Source organism: Adiantum capillus-veneris, chromosome 9, assembly GCF_014529385.1.
Source record: "Adiantum capillus-veneris isolate H3 chromosome 9, ASM1452938v2, whole genome shotgun sequence".
Lineage (NCBI taxonomy): Eukaryota > Viridiplantae > Streptophyta > Polypodiopsida > Polypodiales > Pteridaceae > Adiantum > Adiantum capillus-veneris.
In genome coordinates, this window is record NC_140939.1 from 5,103,842 (window position 1) to 5,121,652 (window position 17,811).

Here is a 17,811-nt window from a genome sequence, read left to right on the forward strand (position 1 = left end):
GATTATGTTGTCCAAAAATAGATCATTAGATAACTCTCTAGCCACCCCTAAAACATGCTATGCAAAGAAAGAATGGATTCACCTATCAAAACTTTGTTACACCCTCACATGGTGCATCGGCGGGGGGGAGAGAGAGATAGATAGATAGATAGATTTTATTATCGTCCTCGGAGGTCAAATATGACCTATGGGACCAAAGTTACATGTGATGTAGTATGTGTACGGCTGATGAGTGACTCTCGATGCTCCAAAATTGTAGTGATGAGAGTCGCAATGGAGAGCCCACACTTTGGCTGGGAGAGGAAAGTGTGTAGGTCTAAGTTATGGCTGAAAATGTGAGAGAAGCAAGTTCGGATGTGATCAAAAGCTGAGCACTCTAGTAGTGTGTGGTACTCAGACTCTCGAACTTGCAGTGAGCATAATGTGCACAATAGATTTGACTCTTCTCCATTGCCCCAACGCCCTATCTCGCATCGAAGGAAATGGGAGCTAAGCCGAATTGCTGCGATAGTGCGTATCGCGGACAAGGGAATAGGCTCAAGCATGTAAGTGTGAGTACGGTTTCCTCTCTCAGCGAAGAACATGGTTTTGTAGTTGGGGGCAATATAGGTGGTGTAATGTATGAAGCGTGACCCACCGGATTTCTCCCAAGCCGTAATACATTGGCGTTGTAGAAAAGCTTCATTCACTTGAGAGTCAATTGAAGCATCATGTAGCAAGTGTAATGCATCCCATCTCCCAAACCACTTCTTTATGTCTTGCATCCATCCCGTGCTCAAGATCTTGCTTTTATGCGTCTTTTGAACTTTTTTGCTTGCTTCCCATGCAATTGTAGGAAGTTGATGTGAGGGGTTTTGACGCATCTTTATCATGTACTCCACAACCCTTTCCATGCCCATAACCTCAATTGGAAGAGATCCCGACTCAAGAAGTAGGAGCATATATGGTGTTTGTGTCTTAACTTGGAGAAAGTTTGTAAGAAAATGCTTTTGGACATTCTCAAACTCTTTCCAAGTAGACTTTGAGATGCTCCCACCCCACACTTCAACTCCATAAAGAAGAACCGGTGTCACCAATGCATCAAAAAGATACTTCTTGAGAACCCAACACTTGATGTTTCCCGCATTACACATGTTCTCAAATGCATAATATGCTCTCTTTCCCGCTTCCAAACGACACATAGCACATTCATGCCACTTGTGATTGGATGGAACCTCAAGGCCAAGGTACTTAAAGCTCTCAACAACTTCAAGTGTCTCGTTGTTGTACACAATGCATGGCTTCTCCTTATGGTTGGTTTTCACAAGCATAACCTTTGTTTTGGATTCATTTACAATCAGCCCACTATGCAAGCAAAAGTTCTCAAGGACAACCATAAGCTTTTGTGCATCTTCTAAAGTGTGTGCTAGAAGCACTACATCATCCGCATACAACAAAAGCATGATTACCGCATTGCAAATAGTGACCTCTTCAATGCCTTCTTCTTGCATAAAGTCAAGTACCATTTGTTCCAATTGATCGATGCATAGACCAAAGAGAGTTGGTGACAATGGACATCCTTGTTGAGAGAGAGAGAGAGAGAGAGAGAGAGAGAGAGAGAGAGAGAGAGAGTTTCCTTGGAAACCTAACAACTCTCCAAAAGCAACCACAAACCATTTCAAGGAAAAAGGAAGTCAAGAGTTCTACAACGAGAAATGTTTTATCTACCCATAACACTTGCTAATTTGGCTCTACACAAGATGAAAGAGTGGGCATCAAAGTTTGTCGATATGAAAGTCTCGTGAAGGAAAGATTATGGAAAGCCAAAGATGAAGTAACATGTGTGTACTATCTGAGTAGGATTGTACTATTTGAGGAAAATGAGAGGTAATATCTAAGAGTTTGGCTTGGAATGTGTGCATAGTATTATATTGCAATCAAAACTCAAATATCCAAATCATGATTTCAACAACAAAGGCTGTCCAAAAGCCTCAACTTTTTAAGGGTAGAGGGCTCATTGCATTTGTGTTGTAAAACAAAAATCTAATTCATAAGACAGTGCCTTTGACATAGAACTCTTGAAGACTTCTCCACATAGAGGTATTGAATGCCTCGACACTTTATCAAAAATATCTATTTCCCATAGAGGCATCCAGGCCATGCAATTGAGCACATCTTGAGTAAAGAAGATATCTTAGCATTGCCCGGTAAGGATCAACTATCAAGAGAGAGAGAGAGAGAGAGAGAGAGAGAGAGAGGCATCCAGGCCATGCAATTGAGCATATCTTGAGTAAAGAGTATATCTTAGCATTGCCCGTCAAGGATCAACTATCACGAGCGCGCGCGCGCGCGCGCGAGAGAGAGAGAGAGAGAGAGAGAGAGAGAGAGAGAGAGAGAGAGAGAGAGAGAGAACCAACAAGTCTTCAATTCAAGAAATGAGAGAGGGGGGAATAGAGAGAATCAAGAAACAACAATAAAGAGTTTCTTATGTCATTGGAGAATATCCAAAGTGGCATCAAAGATCTACTAGACAGGAGACTTCATGAGAGAGAGAGAGAGAGAGTTTTAACTATCATCCTCAAAGGTCAATTATGACCTATGGGACCAAAGTTGCATGTAATGTAGTACGTGTAATGTAGTTCATGAGAGAGAGAGAGAGAGAGAGAGAGTTTTAACTATCATCCTCAAAGGTCAATTATGACCTATGGGACCAAAGTTGCATGTAATGCAGTACGTGTGTGGCTTATCAGTGACTCTCGATGCTCCAAAATTGTGGTGATGAGAGTCAGAAAGGAGAGCCCACACTATGGTTGAGAGAGGATAGTGTGTAGGTATAAGTCACGGCTAAAAATGTGAGGGAAGCAAGTTCAAACGTGACCAAAATTTGATCACTCTAGTAGTGATAATAGCTGGATCTATTTGACGCATACAAAAATTTTGTATGTGAAGATTGCACTATTAAACAACAAAATATGCATCATAAGGTATAGGAGAAAAAGAATAACAAAAACAAGGAGATTTCTCATGAAGAAAATGTGCCCAAGGAGGAGGCAAGTCCCTCGAGAAAAACAACTTTTTCAAGTCCAAGAAAAGGCACATGCATGTGGAAGATTTTGTAGAAACTTGAGAGGCAAGCGGGTTGAGAACTTTGGTAACTTAAGTCTTGTGGATATGTACACACATTGTAGGAAATTATATGAGCAACCAAATTCTGAAAAAAATGCCATTTTATGGTTCACTCACATGTATACCCTCTTGTTTTACTGTTGAGGATGTATACGGTGGTCTTGAAAAGTTGGCCACTCGCAAAGCGGGAGATCTTTAAGGTATCAAGCCAGAGATGATCAAATGGACGGGAGATTTTACCCCTGAGTGGATATGTGATATGTTCAACCTTGCACTTCAACATGGTATGCCTTATGATTGGAGTACTAATTGGGTCAAGCCTTTGCATAAAGGAGGAGATATAAAGAATGTCACAACAACTATCGAACTAGAATGATTGGGTCTTTTATGGCAAAGTTTTTTGGGTGCATAATGGAGATGAAATTGAGTGATTGGGATGAAGAGAATGACAAGCATGCAAAAGGACAAGCAGGTTTTCATTGATGCCATAGCACCATTGATCATCTTGTTACTCTTCGAGTTCTCATAAAGGAAAGTTGGTTGAAAGGAAAGTGATTGTATTGTATTGTTGTTTTGTGGACTTAAAGAAAGCCTTTGATATGATTCCACGTAACAATTTGTGGAGAAGGATGGAAGAACTCCAAGTGCCAAGTGAGTTTATGCTTGCGGTTTCTCGAATCTATGAGAAGTGCCAATTGCGCATGGAAAGAGGAATTTCAAAAAAAATTATAAGCACTATTGGCGTTAAACAAGGATGCCCGTTGTCACCAACTCTCTTTGGTCTATGCATCGATCAATTGGAACAAATGGTACTTGACTTTATGCAAGAAGAAGGCATTGAAGAGATCACTATTTGCAATGCAGTAATCAAGCTTTTGTTGTATACGGATGATGTAGTCCTTCTAGCACACACTTTAGAAGATGCACAAAAGTTATGATTGTCCTTCAGAACTTTTGCTTGCATAGTGGGCTGATTGTGAATGAATCCAAAACAAAGGTTATGCTTGTGAAAATCAACCATAAGGAGAAGCCATGCATTGTGTACAACAATGTGAAACTTGAATTTTTTGAGAGATTTAAGTACCATGGCCTTGAGGTTCCGTCCAATCACAAGTGGCACGAATGTGCTATGCGTCATTTGGAAGTGGGAAAGAGAGCATATTATGCATTGGAGAACATGTGTAATGAGGGAAACATAAAGTCTTGGGTTCTCAAGAAGTACCTTTTTGATACATTGGTGACACCGGTTCTTCTTTATGGAGTTGAAGTGTGGGGCGGGAGCATCTCAAAGTTTACTTGAAAAGAGTTTGAGAATGTCCCAAAGCATTTGTAAGCTTTCTCCAGGTTAAGACACAAACACCATATATGCTCTTACTTCTTGAGTCGGGATCTCTTCCAATTGAGGTTATGGGCATGCAAAGGGTTATGCAGTACCTCATAAAGATGCATCAAAACCCCTCATATCGACTTCCTACAATTGCATGGAAAACAAGCAAAAAAGTTCAAAAGACGCATAAAAGCAAGATCTTGAGTACGGGATGAATGCAAGACATAAAGAAGTGGTTTGGGAGATGGGATGCATTACACTTGCTACATGATGCTTCAATTGACTCCCAAGTGAATGAAGATTTTCTACAATGCTACTGTATTACGGCTTGGGAGAAATCCGGTGGGTCACGCTTCATACATTTCACTACCCATATTGCCCCCAACTACAAAACCATGTTCTTCACTGAAAGAGAAAACCATACTCATACTTACATGCTCAAGCCTATCCCCTTGTCGGCGATACGCACTATCGTAACCATTTAACTTAGCTCCCATTCCCTTCAATGTGAGCGAGGGTATTGGGGCAATGGAGAAGAGTCAAATCGACTATGACATTATGCTCACTGCAAGCTCGAGAATCTGAGTACCACACGCTACTAGAGTGCTCAGCTTTTGGTCACATCCGAACTTGCTTCTCTCACATTTTCAGCCATGACTTAGACCTACACACTTTCCTCTCCAGCCACAGTGTGGGCTCTCCATTGTGACTCTCATTACCACAATTTTGGAGCATAGAGAGTCTCTCATTAGCCATACACATACTACATCACATGTAACTTTGGTCCCATAGGTCATATTTGACCTCCGAGGACGATAATAAAATCTCTCTCTCTCTCTCTCTCTCTCTCTCTCTCTCTCTCTCTCTCTCTCTCTTCCAACCCCCTTCCCCCGTGGAAACCTACCACCCTCCGTGTTTCTCTCTCTTCCCATCCCCCCCATGGGAACGACCCCCGCTCTCTCTCTCTCTCTCTCTCTCTCTCTCTCTCTCTCTCTCTCTCTCTCTCTCTCTCTTTATCCTTCTAGAGGATATGAGACTCTTCATCCATGGTGTTATCCTGGGGTTTGCTTTCACCCTTGGCAATAATTGACTACAAAAAATATCTCACATGTTTGAGATCTTGCTCTCATAGAGCTTCCAACCACGACATTGGTTGATTAGGAGGGAAAGGCCTCTTCGTTAAAGTAGCCTTGTAAAGGACTTTTTTTCATTATACTTTTTTTTCATTATTGTTTTTTTTACCTGGTTTACTGTGGCCAGGTGTGACAGGTGAGACTTGAATGCAATAATGGTTTGGAATGAAGGGTTCCTCCCCAGTCTGACGCGCGCTATTTGGGGCAAGCTTTAGCTGTAACGCCGCCCGGAATTGTGGGGGTATGGTGTAGTTTGATGAAGGCTCTACCACAGTGGACCTTCTTTCCGGATATAGGCCATCCTGTGTGGGCTTCGAGGATGTGGCGAGGTGGTTTTCTTCCCGGTTATATTCTCTCTCTCTCTCTCTCTCTGTCTCTCTCTCTCTCTCTATTAGATCGGACTTTGTATCATATCTACCACATTGTAAACCTCTGGTTTGCTTAACCCTTGTAAAACATTGACATATCTCATAACTCTAAATTAGTGGAATTTTACCATACTTTCTTAAAACAGGAGAATATTACCACTGGACCTAAAAGGATTACTCCATACCCCACCACGTGGGAGAATGCATGAGCTGCCACTTAAAATGGTTGTAATATTGGGCCAATTTTGATGGGAATTAAAAGGGAATAACCCTATTTGTAATGCCCTGTTCGGCGAGGGTGGTTTGATAGTTCTGTCGATACGTGACTGTGGTGAATGCATTGTGAGGTCCCCTCCCTGTCTCACCTAGACGGAACTGGAGGACACCTGATAGTCGCTAGATCCTATGCGGAAGCAAATAAAAAATTGGCTAAGAAGAAAAAGAAGACCAGTGGATGGTCTCTCATCACTTAGTGAATTGAGTCCAAGCCACTAGTGAAAAGGAGTCTAGCTCCGTCCCGCAGGGGAAGCGTAATTTCGTACTATTGGTCCTATTCTCATCTTCCAGGAGGAGAAGTAACCTCAGTGCCTTTTTCCCCATAATTTTCAGAGGCACGTACACCAAGTTCCTTCCACTCTGGCGTAATTAGCTATCTAATGACGTTCTCTATTGCACAGGACAGAGAGTTCCGGACTAATCAGGACCACCCATCTCATAGGCTTCTGCAACCTGAGCCAAGCCCCCACTTTCCACCCCGCACTCACACAGAGTCTTGTCTGGCCTAATTACTAACACATTGTTGTTCAACACTTAGGGTTCTTTTTTATATTTCCTGGACACAAGTTCATTAAGACAGCCCTTCAAACATTGTCAAATCGGCACCAAAACATATCTTTCCTAGGAAAAAGTACTCAACAAACAATACTTCATTAAAAACTCCAATGTCCTGGAATCGTGAGGACCTTTAGTGAGTGTTAACTCCACCCGTTGTCAACTGGCCACCCATACAACCAGTCCATGATTCCACCCAATTCATGGAGTAACTCTCCGGGTAAAAATCATGTATCCACCGCATAAAAAGCAAGCCATGGACATATCCACCGCATAGAAAGCAAGTCGTGGATTTAGCTCCTGTGATAACTTCGCGATCTACTGCCCTGTGATCAGTAAGGGGTTCATACTAAATTAACATTGGAATAATGAATGAAATTTGTTTGAGATAGTTTCCCCTAACAACCATTCTTTCCTACTTCCAAACAGTCTTTCCATAAAACATTTTCTTCCTATATAATTTAAACTTAAATCTAAATAAAACCTTTAAAAATACCAATGCCGTTGCCTCATTTGGTATCCAACATAGTTCGGGGAGTTTAAACATTCCTAAAGTTATCGTAATGGAATGCTTGTATAAAATACAAAATTTAAATTCATCCCACCTCATGAATTTCCTCTTCGATGCCTCGTGAGATGGCCGGATTTTCCTCTCTCATCGGTGCTTTACCATTGTTTGCCATGTTGCGAGTTCCTGCCTCGCGGTCATTAGCACCACCAAAACGTGTCCTCTTGGGGGCCATATCTCACTACTAGGATTAGTTCCTTTGGAGAAACAAGAGACTAGGCGTAATTCCCACAACAACCAATGAGAAAACTTGACAAGGAATAACCTTATTCTTACACATAATGCTAGATTAAATGACAAGCCTTCACAACTGCAAGTATGCAAGCTAATTCAAGGATGCAACGAGATGATTATGCCTTAATTACTCCACATATAATACAGAATAGATTATTTAATGTTGTAGCCAGCTAGCATAATTAAGCTCGACATAGGAATCCTCCAGAGAAAAGAGGCTATGGACCAATAGGATTAACATAAATGTAATTAAATTACCCTTAATTTGAACCTCCTTTGTGTTTTATGTGATGTAGAAAGGCTTCACAAAAGATTGCTCTGGCAGCAGCACTTCCTTGCTCGGTCTTGGGAATTGTGCGTAAAACTGGGTGGGAATGCTCCTTATATAGGCTTCTAGGGTTGCTTGATGGCCAAGGCATGCCCATACCTCCCTAGCTCGCCCCCTCTTGCCAAAATAAGAAGTAGAGGTGTCACAAGCCTCTCACTAACCACTAGACGTGTCCCCTTTTACCTAAATTAAGTGATACACCTCTCTAGTCCATACTTAGCATCCATGCCACACTCCCATACTTGACCCAACACTTGGCATAAGGCTACCTATACACATGACCCATGGCCATACATGATGGGGTTACATACCCATGCATACCCATGACCATGCATGCACACCCATGACCCACATCCTCATACATGCCATACACATACCTTAGGAAATGCTAACCTTAGGCTAACTTGATCTATACTAATCCAAACTCAATTCTAAAACTTGCTAACTCAAAACAAACTTGCAGGTAACAGATACTACTACCTGCCATAAATAGCAGCTTCTGACGTCCGGATCCTATTTTTAAGAAAATCTGGGTCGGTGCACAGTTTGACGAGCCAGTCGCGATCCTAAACCATACTGGAGGTCAAAAACTTTCTATTTTTGAAAATTTTTTACAAAAATTGAATTTGACCAGAATTACAAGTTCTCCAAGGATCACAACTCAAAAATGACATATGATCACTGAAACCTGCTAAAAATAGCATCTTTTGCCAAACTGGTATTTAGACTTAAAATTTTACATAGGTATCCCTCTTCTAGGGCAGGTGGATATCTTACATGCATCCCCCCCTCACACACTATTCTTAGGGGTTCGTGAGGCTAGAGCGCCATTCTCTAATGTGCCGGAATGGTGGGCAGTCAATACAACCCTGTTGTTGTGAGCTGCCCTTCAATATATAGGCTCTATAGCCTCAATATATAGGCACTGCTTTATAAGGTGAGCTATATGCTACTTGGTTTTCATTCAGCAAGGGTGGGTGTGTATTTCCTCGTGTGCATACTCTACATAGTTACTCTCTGTGTACAATCTGCTACTTCGTTGTCTTCAAAATTATGGCCCCAAGCAAGAAATCACAGTGGAATCTATAGAGGTGAGTCAGATTTTATTACTTCAAAACACCTTAGGCTTTGGTCTTTTTTTCAATAAGGCATGATATGCTCTTGCTCTCTGAATGGGTGGTACTTCTGATCTTTGCAAACGTTATGAGGGGTTTAAAATGGTATTAGTAACCATTAGCTAGAACACATATTTTTGGTTGAGCTGAGGCCTAGAGGCTGGCCAATCTCTTACTGTTGCTCTGTCTGTGGTTTCCGATTTTACCGACAGAAACTTTGCTAAAACTTATAGAATGATCATGGGTTAAGCTTCGGTACTGGTAATTACATTAGGTGGTCCTAACGGGCTATCATTCAGCCTTTTATGATTTTTATATATATATTCTTTTTGTTGTTCTCGGTGTAGATATGGAAATAAATGACATTAGGTGGCCTTTCAATGGTATATTCTTGGTTGGGGTTGCCTACTACTCACCCTTAGAATGGTTTTGACTACAAAGGCTGATGGGCCATAATTTACTACAAACTAATATGGTTTTATAAATCATTAATAACAACTATAATTGATCTGACTTGAGGACCTGTTTGCAAGCTTATCTCCTTATGATAATCTTCCCTTTTGTTGGGATTAATGACAGGATACTTTGCTTACACACAAAATAATCATAGATGCATTTTACATGCTAGAAATTGTGATAATTTGTATATACGGGATTTTTTTAGGCCTAGTATAGGTTTACTTAGCTGGATTCTTCATTTAGCACAGGTTTGCCTTTAGATGATGTATACCAATTGGAGATGCCTACTGCTAATCCCAATCATGGGTGTTGTGTTTTTTCAGAGGGGATGATGGGCCGGGAGGTATTGTAAATTGATATATGCTTTTTAACTAGTTGTTTGGTGCAGCTGATCATACTTGATGCACGGTTTACCAACATTAGACTATGTTAAACGTACAGATGTATTTTGCTGGTGCTTGATTGATGGAATGTGCCTCATCTGAGATTAACAAACTTTATTCAGCTCTGTTTAAGGTTTGGTTTGGCCATGTATCTAGGCTATTCAGGTTATTCTAACCGTTTATGAGTATCATTTTCTCATCTATATGGTATTTATGGGCTCTTCTTGAACTTGGCTATGATTTAATGTTAGTAAGCAAGTGGTTTTTGGCCTAATTTTTGGTCGGTACGATATCTCTTGTAATCCGGTTTATACGGGCTCTCTTTCGGCCTAATATATGAGATCACGGAAATATGGCCTGCCTGGCTTTTCGAGGTTATTGCCTGGTTAGGAATGATAACTAGTAACTTGATAACTGATTTTTGCAGATCAAGTGATGGTTTAAGTTATACTGGAACTTCAGTGGTTCATTAACTTACTAAAATAAGCTTTCTAAATGAATTTTAAGATAGCGGATTGGTTTATGGGACTAAGAGCTTTTTTAGGTGGTATTCTATGTCAAATTGGAAAAAATTGAGGCTTATTTCGCATTTGACTAAAGGAATGTTGCTTTATAACTTCGCATTAGGATACGGATTGTACAGATTAGATAATTGAGCCTAACACTTTGAGGATTTGTTTTATAAACAAACAAGAGATTATAGTTTTTAGAATTCGTGGTCTTTGAGAAGGCGGTTACACATCACTATAATTTTAGCAGCATGCTTTTCTTCTTTGTTAGTACCTAGGTGACATGGATGACAACTAGGTCCCCCCAATTACTTGTTATGCGGTTTGAAAACTAACGAATAGTTTGTTTTCTTACTGTGGATGCAGGTAAGGGTGTCCTTTCCTTGGCTACTATGTAATGTTGTACACTGATATTGTAACACTAATCAGGACCTTCTTTCCCTAATATGGCCTGATACTGTGATGTATTTGTTTGGATATTCAGTCAAAAGGAATACATGATTTTGTACTATGGACTGTAGACATTGGTCTTTGTAGTTTGTCTCATGTGTTATGTACATTGTAAATAGATTAAACTCTCTCTCTCTCTCTCTCTCTCTCTCTCTCTCTCTCTCTCTTCCAACTCCCTTCCCCCATGGAAACCGGCCCCCATCCCCCCCCCCCCCCCCCCCCCCCCCCCTCTCTCTCTCTCTCTCTCTCTCTCTCTCTCTCTCTCTCTCTCTCTTCCCATCTCGAGGAAATCGGCCCTATGCGGGCCTCACTGTCCAGGCAGGCTCTTGCCCCACCGCATGGGAACGTTGCATGTGCCTTGAGGCCGTCGTCTATGTGGCACTCCATGTGAGCTCCGGTTGACCCGCAGTCCACGTGGATTGCCGCGCGGTCTACCATTGTCTATGTGGCATGCCACTTAGGCATCACATTGATGCAACACCTGCGTGGCACGCCACATGGACCACATGGATTGTGGGTTGACCGCAATCCACGTGGTGTGCCACATGGACGGACGACCCCGGGGCACACCCAAGCCCGCATGCCGCGTTGACTACTAGCACGTCATATTCCTCCATGAGCGTCCGCATGGATGTCCACATGGACTGCTGGCGCCCTCCATGCGAACCTAGGGGTGATGCCTTCTATCTCCGCCCGCGCTACGCCCTCGACCCGTCATCTTGACCCCGTTGCTCTCACCCTGTGTTGCACTCTCGACCCGCCGCCCTGACCCCATTCCCCCCCATCGCCTTTGACAGTTGCCCCCCGTTGACTCGCCACCGTTGATGATAGCACCCCCCTTTTTCTTTTTCCTATAGAAACTCCCTCTCTCTTCTTTATTTCTTTCATACTCCCACTCTCTCCTTTTAGCGTTAGTGATCTCTATCTCTTTTGAAAAGCAAACCCTTTTTATTTCATTACCTCCCACCTTTTCAAGCCTTCTATTCCCACCCTCTCTCATTTCATTTCTCTCAAACATTCTCCCCCCCCCCCCCCCCCCACCTTTAAACCTCTTCTCTTACCTTTATCTTTCATCTTTTCTTCGGAAGTCATAGCACCCTAATTAACAAACAAAATGCCAATTTTAATAAGAAAACAGTCCAAAGACGTGGACTGGCAATAAGAAATGACAATTCAAACCACCCAAGAAGGAATTCCTCTGTACACCACTCAAGAGAGCGTTTTCGTGGTTAGAGTGTCCGTTTTGACGATGGTGCAAGTACCTCCTTCGACGGGTGCAATCATGTCAACAATCATCCTCGCAAAAAACACGGATAATGATCCTCTTACCAATCTCTTTGGATCCGTGGTTGATAGCCACATCTCATCGAGTTGAATTGATGCACATGTTGTGCCATACAATCACTTGTTGCCTGGCATCCCTCTTTGTCGTCTTTTGACCAGCTCGACCATTATAACAAATGATGATTGTGTGGCAGAACTAACGACCTCTATAGCCAAAAGAGTTTACCAACTTAGGATGGCTTGCTTCATTGTGTCCAAAGATTTTTCCGAACAAGATCCTATACCATTCAATAGGCGTGGCACTTATAAGAGAGAGTTAGTGATATCGGCCACATTTGATGACCAAATTAGAGACCTTCAAAAGCTCTCTCACATAGAGGATAAAATGTTCATTGTATGGGACGAGAACCATCAACTTCATGCGTGGAAAGACTGGGCATTATGAGAGCGACTAGATGAATTCTCTATACTAAAAGTAGAGTGCACGATTGTGTAGTGCGACCTTGCAAATATGGTGAAATTTCTATTGGTGCTCGGCATGCTCAACAAGTAAGTTTTTCCACACTTATATTGGTCCACTTGATGTTATTAATTGTTAATATAATGTTATATTAAAAAATAGGGTGACACAAGTCCATGTGCCTCACACCATTGGGCACGACACATTTATGATGCAAAAAATAGCGCTTGCAGACCCACAGTGCTTATTGGGAAAATTCAATGAAGATGATTTAGTTGTGAAAGAGATCGAGGACCTTTTTGTGAAAAAGGGACTAAAGAATTAGCAGTTATAGCCAATCCCAAGAATGGAACAAATTCTTTTCAGAAATGCATCTCTTGTAGGTTGGGGAGAGAAGGGTTGCAAAATGACTCCCTTCAGAGTCTCCGAAGTTGCACGGGCACGCATTAGTCCTGCGGAGTAAGTACTATTTGCTTTTGAAAGCATTGTTTGTTCTCCTTAATTATTAAAAATTTTATTCAATGATAAATTATAGAAAATATCGCATGATCGATATATTGGCCAAGGTCGATGTGTCATTAGTGGAGGCATCTATTCCAACACAGGAGAAGCCCTTCCCGTAATGATTGAGAATGCATGTATATTGGTGGCATCTTGAAAGGTGACCTTAATAATATTAGTATTCGGGGTCTTATCTAGTATTTGCATATTACTAATACTTAAAGTATAGGGGTGTATTAAGTATGGCCGAGAAGATGGAGGCCGATAACTCCACGTTGAAGAACCTATATGCACGCGCCGCACGTGATTGTGGCATGTATCTTGGCAAGGCACTGCAAGCTTTTTGACAAAAGCACTTTGGCAAGGCTTTTGTGCAATGGAAGCAAGCTATAGGAGCCACATACAACAAATTAGAGCAGACACATTTTGCATGTATTGTTCGACGCTTGCCATACAAGTATTGAACTATACAATTTTATTAGGATGCAATATTAAAATTGTGTGTTATGAATGGTGTAGTTATTCCTCTTGTTATTTGTAGATGGTGGTTGGGCGTCCTTAAGATAGGTATTCGCAGTCCATACCCCAAGCATCCCAACAATGCGTGGGTGGATTCTGAGAGAGAGTAGAGTGGTCTCTATCCCAACAATTGGATAGAGAATCTCCATGGTAAGGAAAAGTGGAGAGATTGTTCATGGTTTTTGGAGTATGTGGATGGGGAACTTTTTGAGGACAAAGCTAAAGCATACAACAATAAGTAATGCTTTTCTTGTTCAACTAATGTGCTTGGTTTGCTATGTCCTCACGTTTTTTTGGACTTACAGCATTGCACAAGAAGGGTAAGGGTAAGGGTAAAGGCGGAAGCGTCACCATCAATCAACCTCCCACCGATTCCATTTGCCCTATCACGACCAAGGGACATCGAAGCCCAAAAATTACAATGGACAAACCTAAACAAGGTAAGAAGAGAGGACGACTAGTCATCATCAATTTTTTAGAGTTCTCAGAGGAGTTTCAGAGTGAAAGGAGCGAGCATGAAGGTGGCAAGTCAGATTATGAGCACGATGATTCTGAACGTCACTTGGAGTCATAGAGATCTAGTCTTTCCCTGGCTTTGAGATCTTAGGGTCCCGAGCGAACCATATCCATTGCTACTAGACGAAGCAAGGGCAGCCACCCAGTTTTTGTTTGGCCACTTGAACCACTTGCCTCCTTTCCACTAGTTAAGAAATGCCACCACAAATAAATGCTTTTTTTAAACAAAAAATTGTGGTACCTAACATTTGATTAAATTTTGCATTTGACACAGTTTTGGCTCACTTTGACGTAAAAATGGAAGATATTATAAGTTTTGGGGTAGTCCCACTACATCTCGCAATAGTTGATGATCTATACCATCTTCGAAAGGCTCTCATGGATCCAAAGATTTCTTCTGAGTGAGTTTATGACACTTTGGCACCCAATTTCAATTTTGAACTTGATAAGCACTTACTCAATCTTCTTTTGCATGGTATTTATGTATTGCAAGAGCCTTCAAGTGATCCAACATTTGATTGGGCCTCTCTCACACTCCTGCAAAATGGAGTCTGATCAGTTGCTTGGAGGGGTGCGTGTGGGCAGACCTTCCCACACGTTGCAAACTTGATGCCGGGATTCATAGCATACCCCGATGGAATGCATTCTCTATCAAGCTTGTTGCCAATGTGTTCACCTTGGCTACAGAGGTTTTTACTATTGGATGGCCTAGTAGTCATGGCGTGCTGAGCAGACGCACTCATCATCGAGGAGGCCCACTTGTACAATTTTCGCCATCTTTGCACCTTTCTCTCCGGATGGTGTCATGCACATATGCTGTGATAGATGACTTCACAGATCCAGCAAGTTCTCAACCATTTCTCCACAAATTTCATGGTTGGTAGATATTGATGTGTTTTTTGTTTAAAACAGTATCCATATTGCAGGTCGAGACCTTACTATTGGTCATGTTCACACAAAAAATTGAAGGCCTTCCAGGGATTCCACTATATGATCGTCAAGCAGGAGATGTGGAAACTGACAACGATGGGTTCGAGTTTGATAGCGACATGATCGGAGAGCCACTACGGGACTTGCCATGGACGCTAGATGCCCTTGGAGCACCATTTCGGCCTCGAGTGGAGAAGGAGACTTCTTTGCTTGGTGAGTCGAGGAGGGCACGTGTATGCTCGATTTTTGCCATTGAACTAGTCCGCTAATGTGTCATTGAAATTCCTACTAATGTTTGTGTTATTATAAACATGTGGTTGTTGAGTACCTTCACAAAGGTTGGGGATGCAATTTTGGATTGTCTTGCAGGTTGTGGTGGCTTGGCAATGGAGTGTGAGCGTCTACAACGACATTGCATCAACATTGACTGGGATAAGAAATTTTTTTGTCGCGTATTCAACCGCATCAGCTGCTTCCTAGTAGTCTAGGATCGACTCTTCATGTGGGTGAGGTATCACGTGGAGCACAATCACAGCCATCCACGTCTCCTTTACGACATCACCAAGAGTTGATTGTGCCATTTGCTCCTCCTTCGAGTAGACCTCCAGCTATAGTTCAAGGTTGTTCAAGCCATGGTCAATTGCTCTATCAACCACTATTTTCCACACTGCCCATGGGGCCTCCACCCATACACGTCCCAATAGCGCAACCCCCACAGGATTTGCGGCCACCAAGAACCTAAATCCCGATTTGTATTGATTACTCCACATGAAATTATTCCCTACGTAATGGCACGTAATGGCACACCAAAAGTTACTAGTTGGTCATACTATGTTTTAATTTTTTATGAGCACCATGTGCTATGTGTTTGCCACTATGGTTTGTTTTTTTGTAACTATGCTTAGTTTCTGAAGGTAAATCAATCGATGGTGGTTAATCTTTTAGTGAGAATTTTTTTCTTCGTAATATTTTATGTGAAAATATTATGGAGGACATGGTGTGAATGAACTTTGAAGTAAAGACTCTTAGGGGTTTTGTTATAAATAGCCAAAAGAACATAGTTTCATTCATTCATTCATTCTAGTCTCTCTAATTAAGTATCTATTTTCTAAAGTTATTCCTTTAGATTTCTCTCATTCACATATTTACCATGACTAGGGAAAATCACGGACGACGAGATCGGCGTCTTCAATCCCCTCCCCCCTCATGTTGACCCCATCAACAATGTGCACGCCAATTACATTCTCAACAATGTATATGCTATGAATGTTGTACAGAGTGCACACAACTACACGGACGCTCTCTGCGCAGTCAACGAGGCCACAAGCTCCATATTCAATGCCATGCAAGATCTTGATTCCAATGCACGTCCAACCAAAGGGTATATCGAGCAAGTTGCGGCACTAGCCAACAATGCAAACATGATTTGGGGGAAACATAGTTTTCGCACCCCATAGGAGTATGCATCCTTCAAACGACATGTGGAGACTTGGGTAGAAGTGTGGATGGCATTTATTGTTGTGCAAGGACAAGCCAATGGAGCCAACAACAACAAAAACAACTAGATCTCACCTTTCCTCTCGCTAATGTTAGAGAAATAAGGCCTTGACACCATATCTATCTTATTGTAATCGTTGTGTTAAGTTGTGTACTTTAAACCTTTTAATATTAGTCTGCAGTTTTTTTATTGCAGTCTTTAAATGTTGTTTAAAATTGAATTTCATTTTTATGGAGTGTTAATCATTGACATTGATTTGTTGCAAACGCTTTTTGTGCATGTATCATTGTCCGGTTGATGGCTTTCATGTTGCACGATGTATATCATGATGTTTGAAAAGAGTGTGTGTGCTCTGCTATATAATTTTTGTGTTTGTATACAAATGTGCATGTGTATGATTGCACACAAGTGTGACAAAATAGAGGGACATTTATCATGTTGGTGGTTAAGCTTGTTGCCCAACATATATCACAACATTTGAGAAGACAAGTCGCTCGTATCAGTGCACATGAGAGAGGATAGTGAGAGAGAGAGAGACATTTATGAATCATGAATGTTTGAGAGAGAGAGAGAGAGAGAGAGAGATAGATAGATAGATAGATAGTTCTATTATCGTCCTGGGAGGTCAAATATGACCTATGGGACCAAATGAACATGTCACGTGGTGTGAGTGGAGTTCATAAGTGACTCTCGATGCTCAAAAATGGCTGAAATGAGCGTCGCAATAGAGAGTCCAGATCGTGGTTGGGAGAGGAAGGTATGTAGGGAGAGCTCATGGCTGAATATATGGGGAAAAGAGGACCTAATGTGGTCAAAAGCTGAGCACTCAAGTAGTGTGTGGTACTCACTCTCTCGCACTTGACGAGGGCATAAGGTGCAAAGTCGATGACACTCCTCGCCAGTGCCCCAACGTCCTATCTCGCAGCGTAGAGAATGGGAGCTAAGACGAATGGAGGCAATGGTGCGGATCGCACTCAACGGGATGGGCTCAAGGATGTAGGAATGGGTTCGGTTACCTCGTTCCGAGAAGAAGAGAGATTTGTAGTTTGGGGCAACGTGTGTGGTGTAATGGCTGAAGCGAGAACCTCCGGATTTCTCCCAAGCCATGATACATTGGCGTTGTAAGAAGGCCTCATTAACTTGGGAGTCGATCGACGCATCCTTGACCAAGTGACATGCATCCCATCTTCCAAACCATTTCTTGATATCAAGCATCCACCCCGAACTTAGTATTTTGCTCTTGCATGTCTTTTAAACCTTTTGACTTGCTTCATATGCGATTCTAGGAAGTCG

The 17,811-nt window shown here is 41.9% G+C and overlaps 1 long non-coding RNA gene across 2 annotated transcripts in view; it reads left to right on the plus strand.

Annotated features, from left to right (window-relative positions):
- The window catches only part of LOC147450061 (uncharacterized), a 75,646-nt gene extending 58,983 nt beyond the window's left edge, over positions 1 to 16,663 (plus strand). The window contains exon 4 of one of the 2 annotated variants that reach the window (XR_015189251.1): positions 16,179 to 16,663. This is a non-coding gene — a long non-coding RNA (uncharacterized LOC147450061). Of the gene's footprint in view, positions 1 to 10,726; positions 10,851 to 16,178 lie in introns of those variants that run through there. The other variant, XR_015189250.1, reaches the window with a different exon arrangement.
- The last annotated feature ends 1,148 nt before the right edge of the window (positions 16,664 to 17,811 follow it).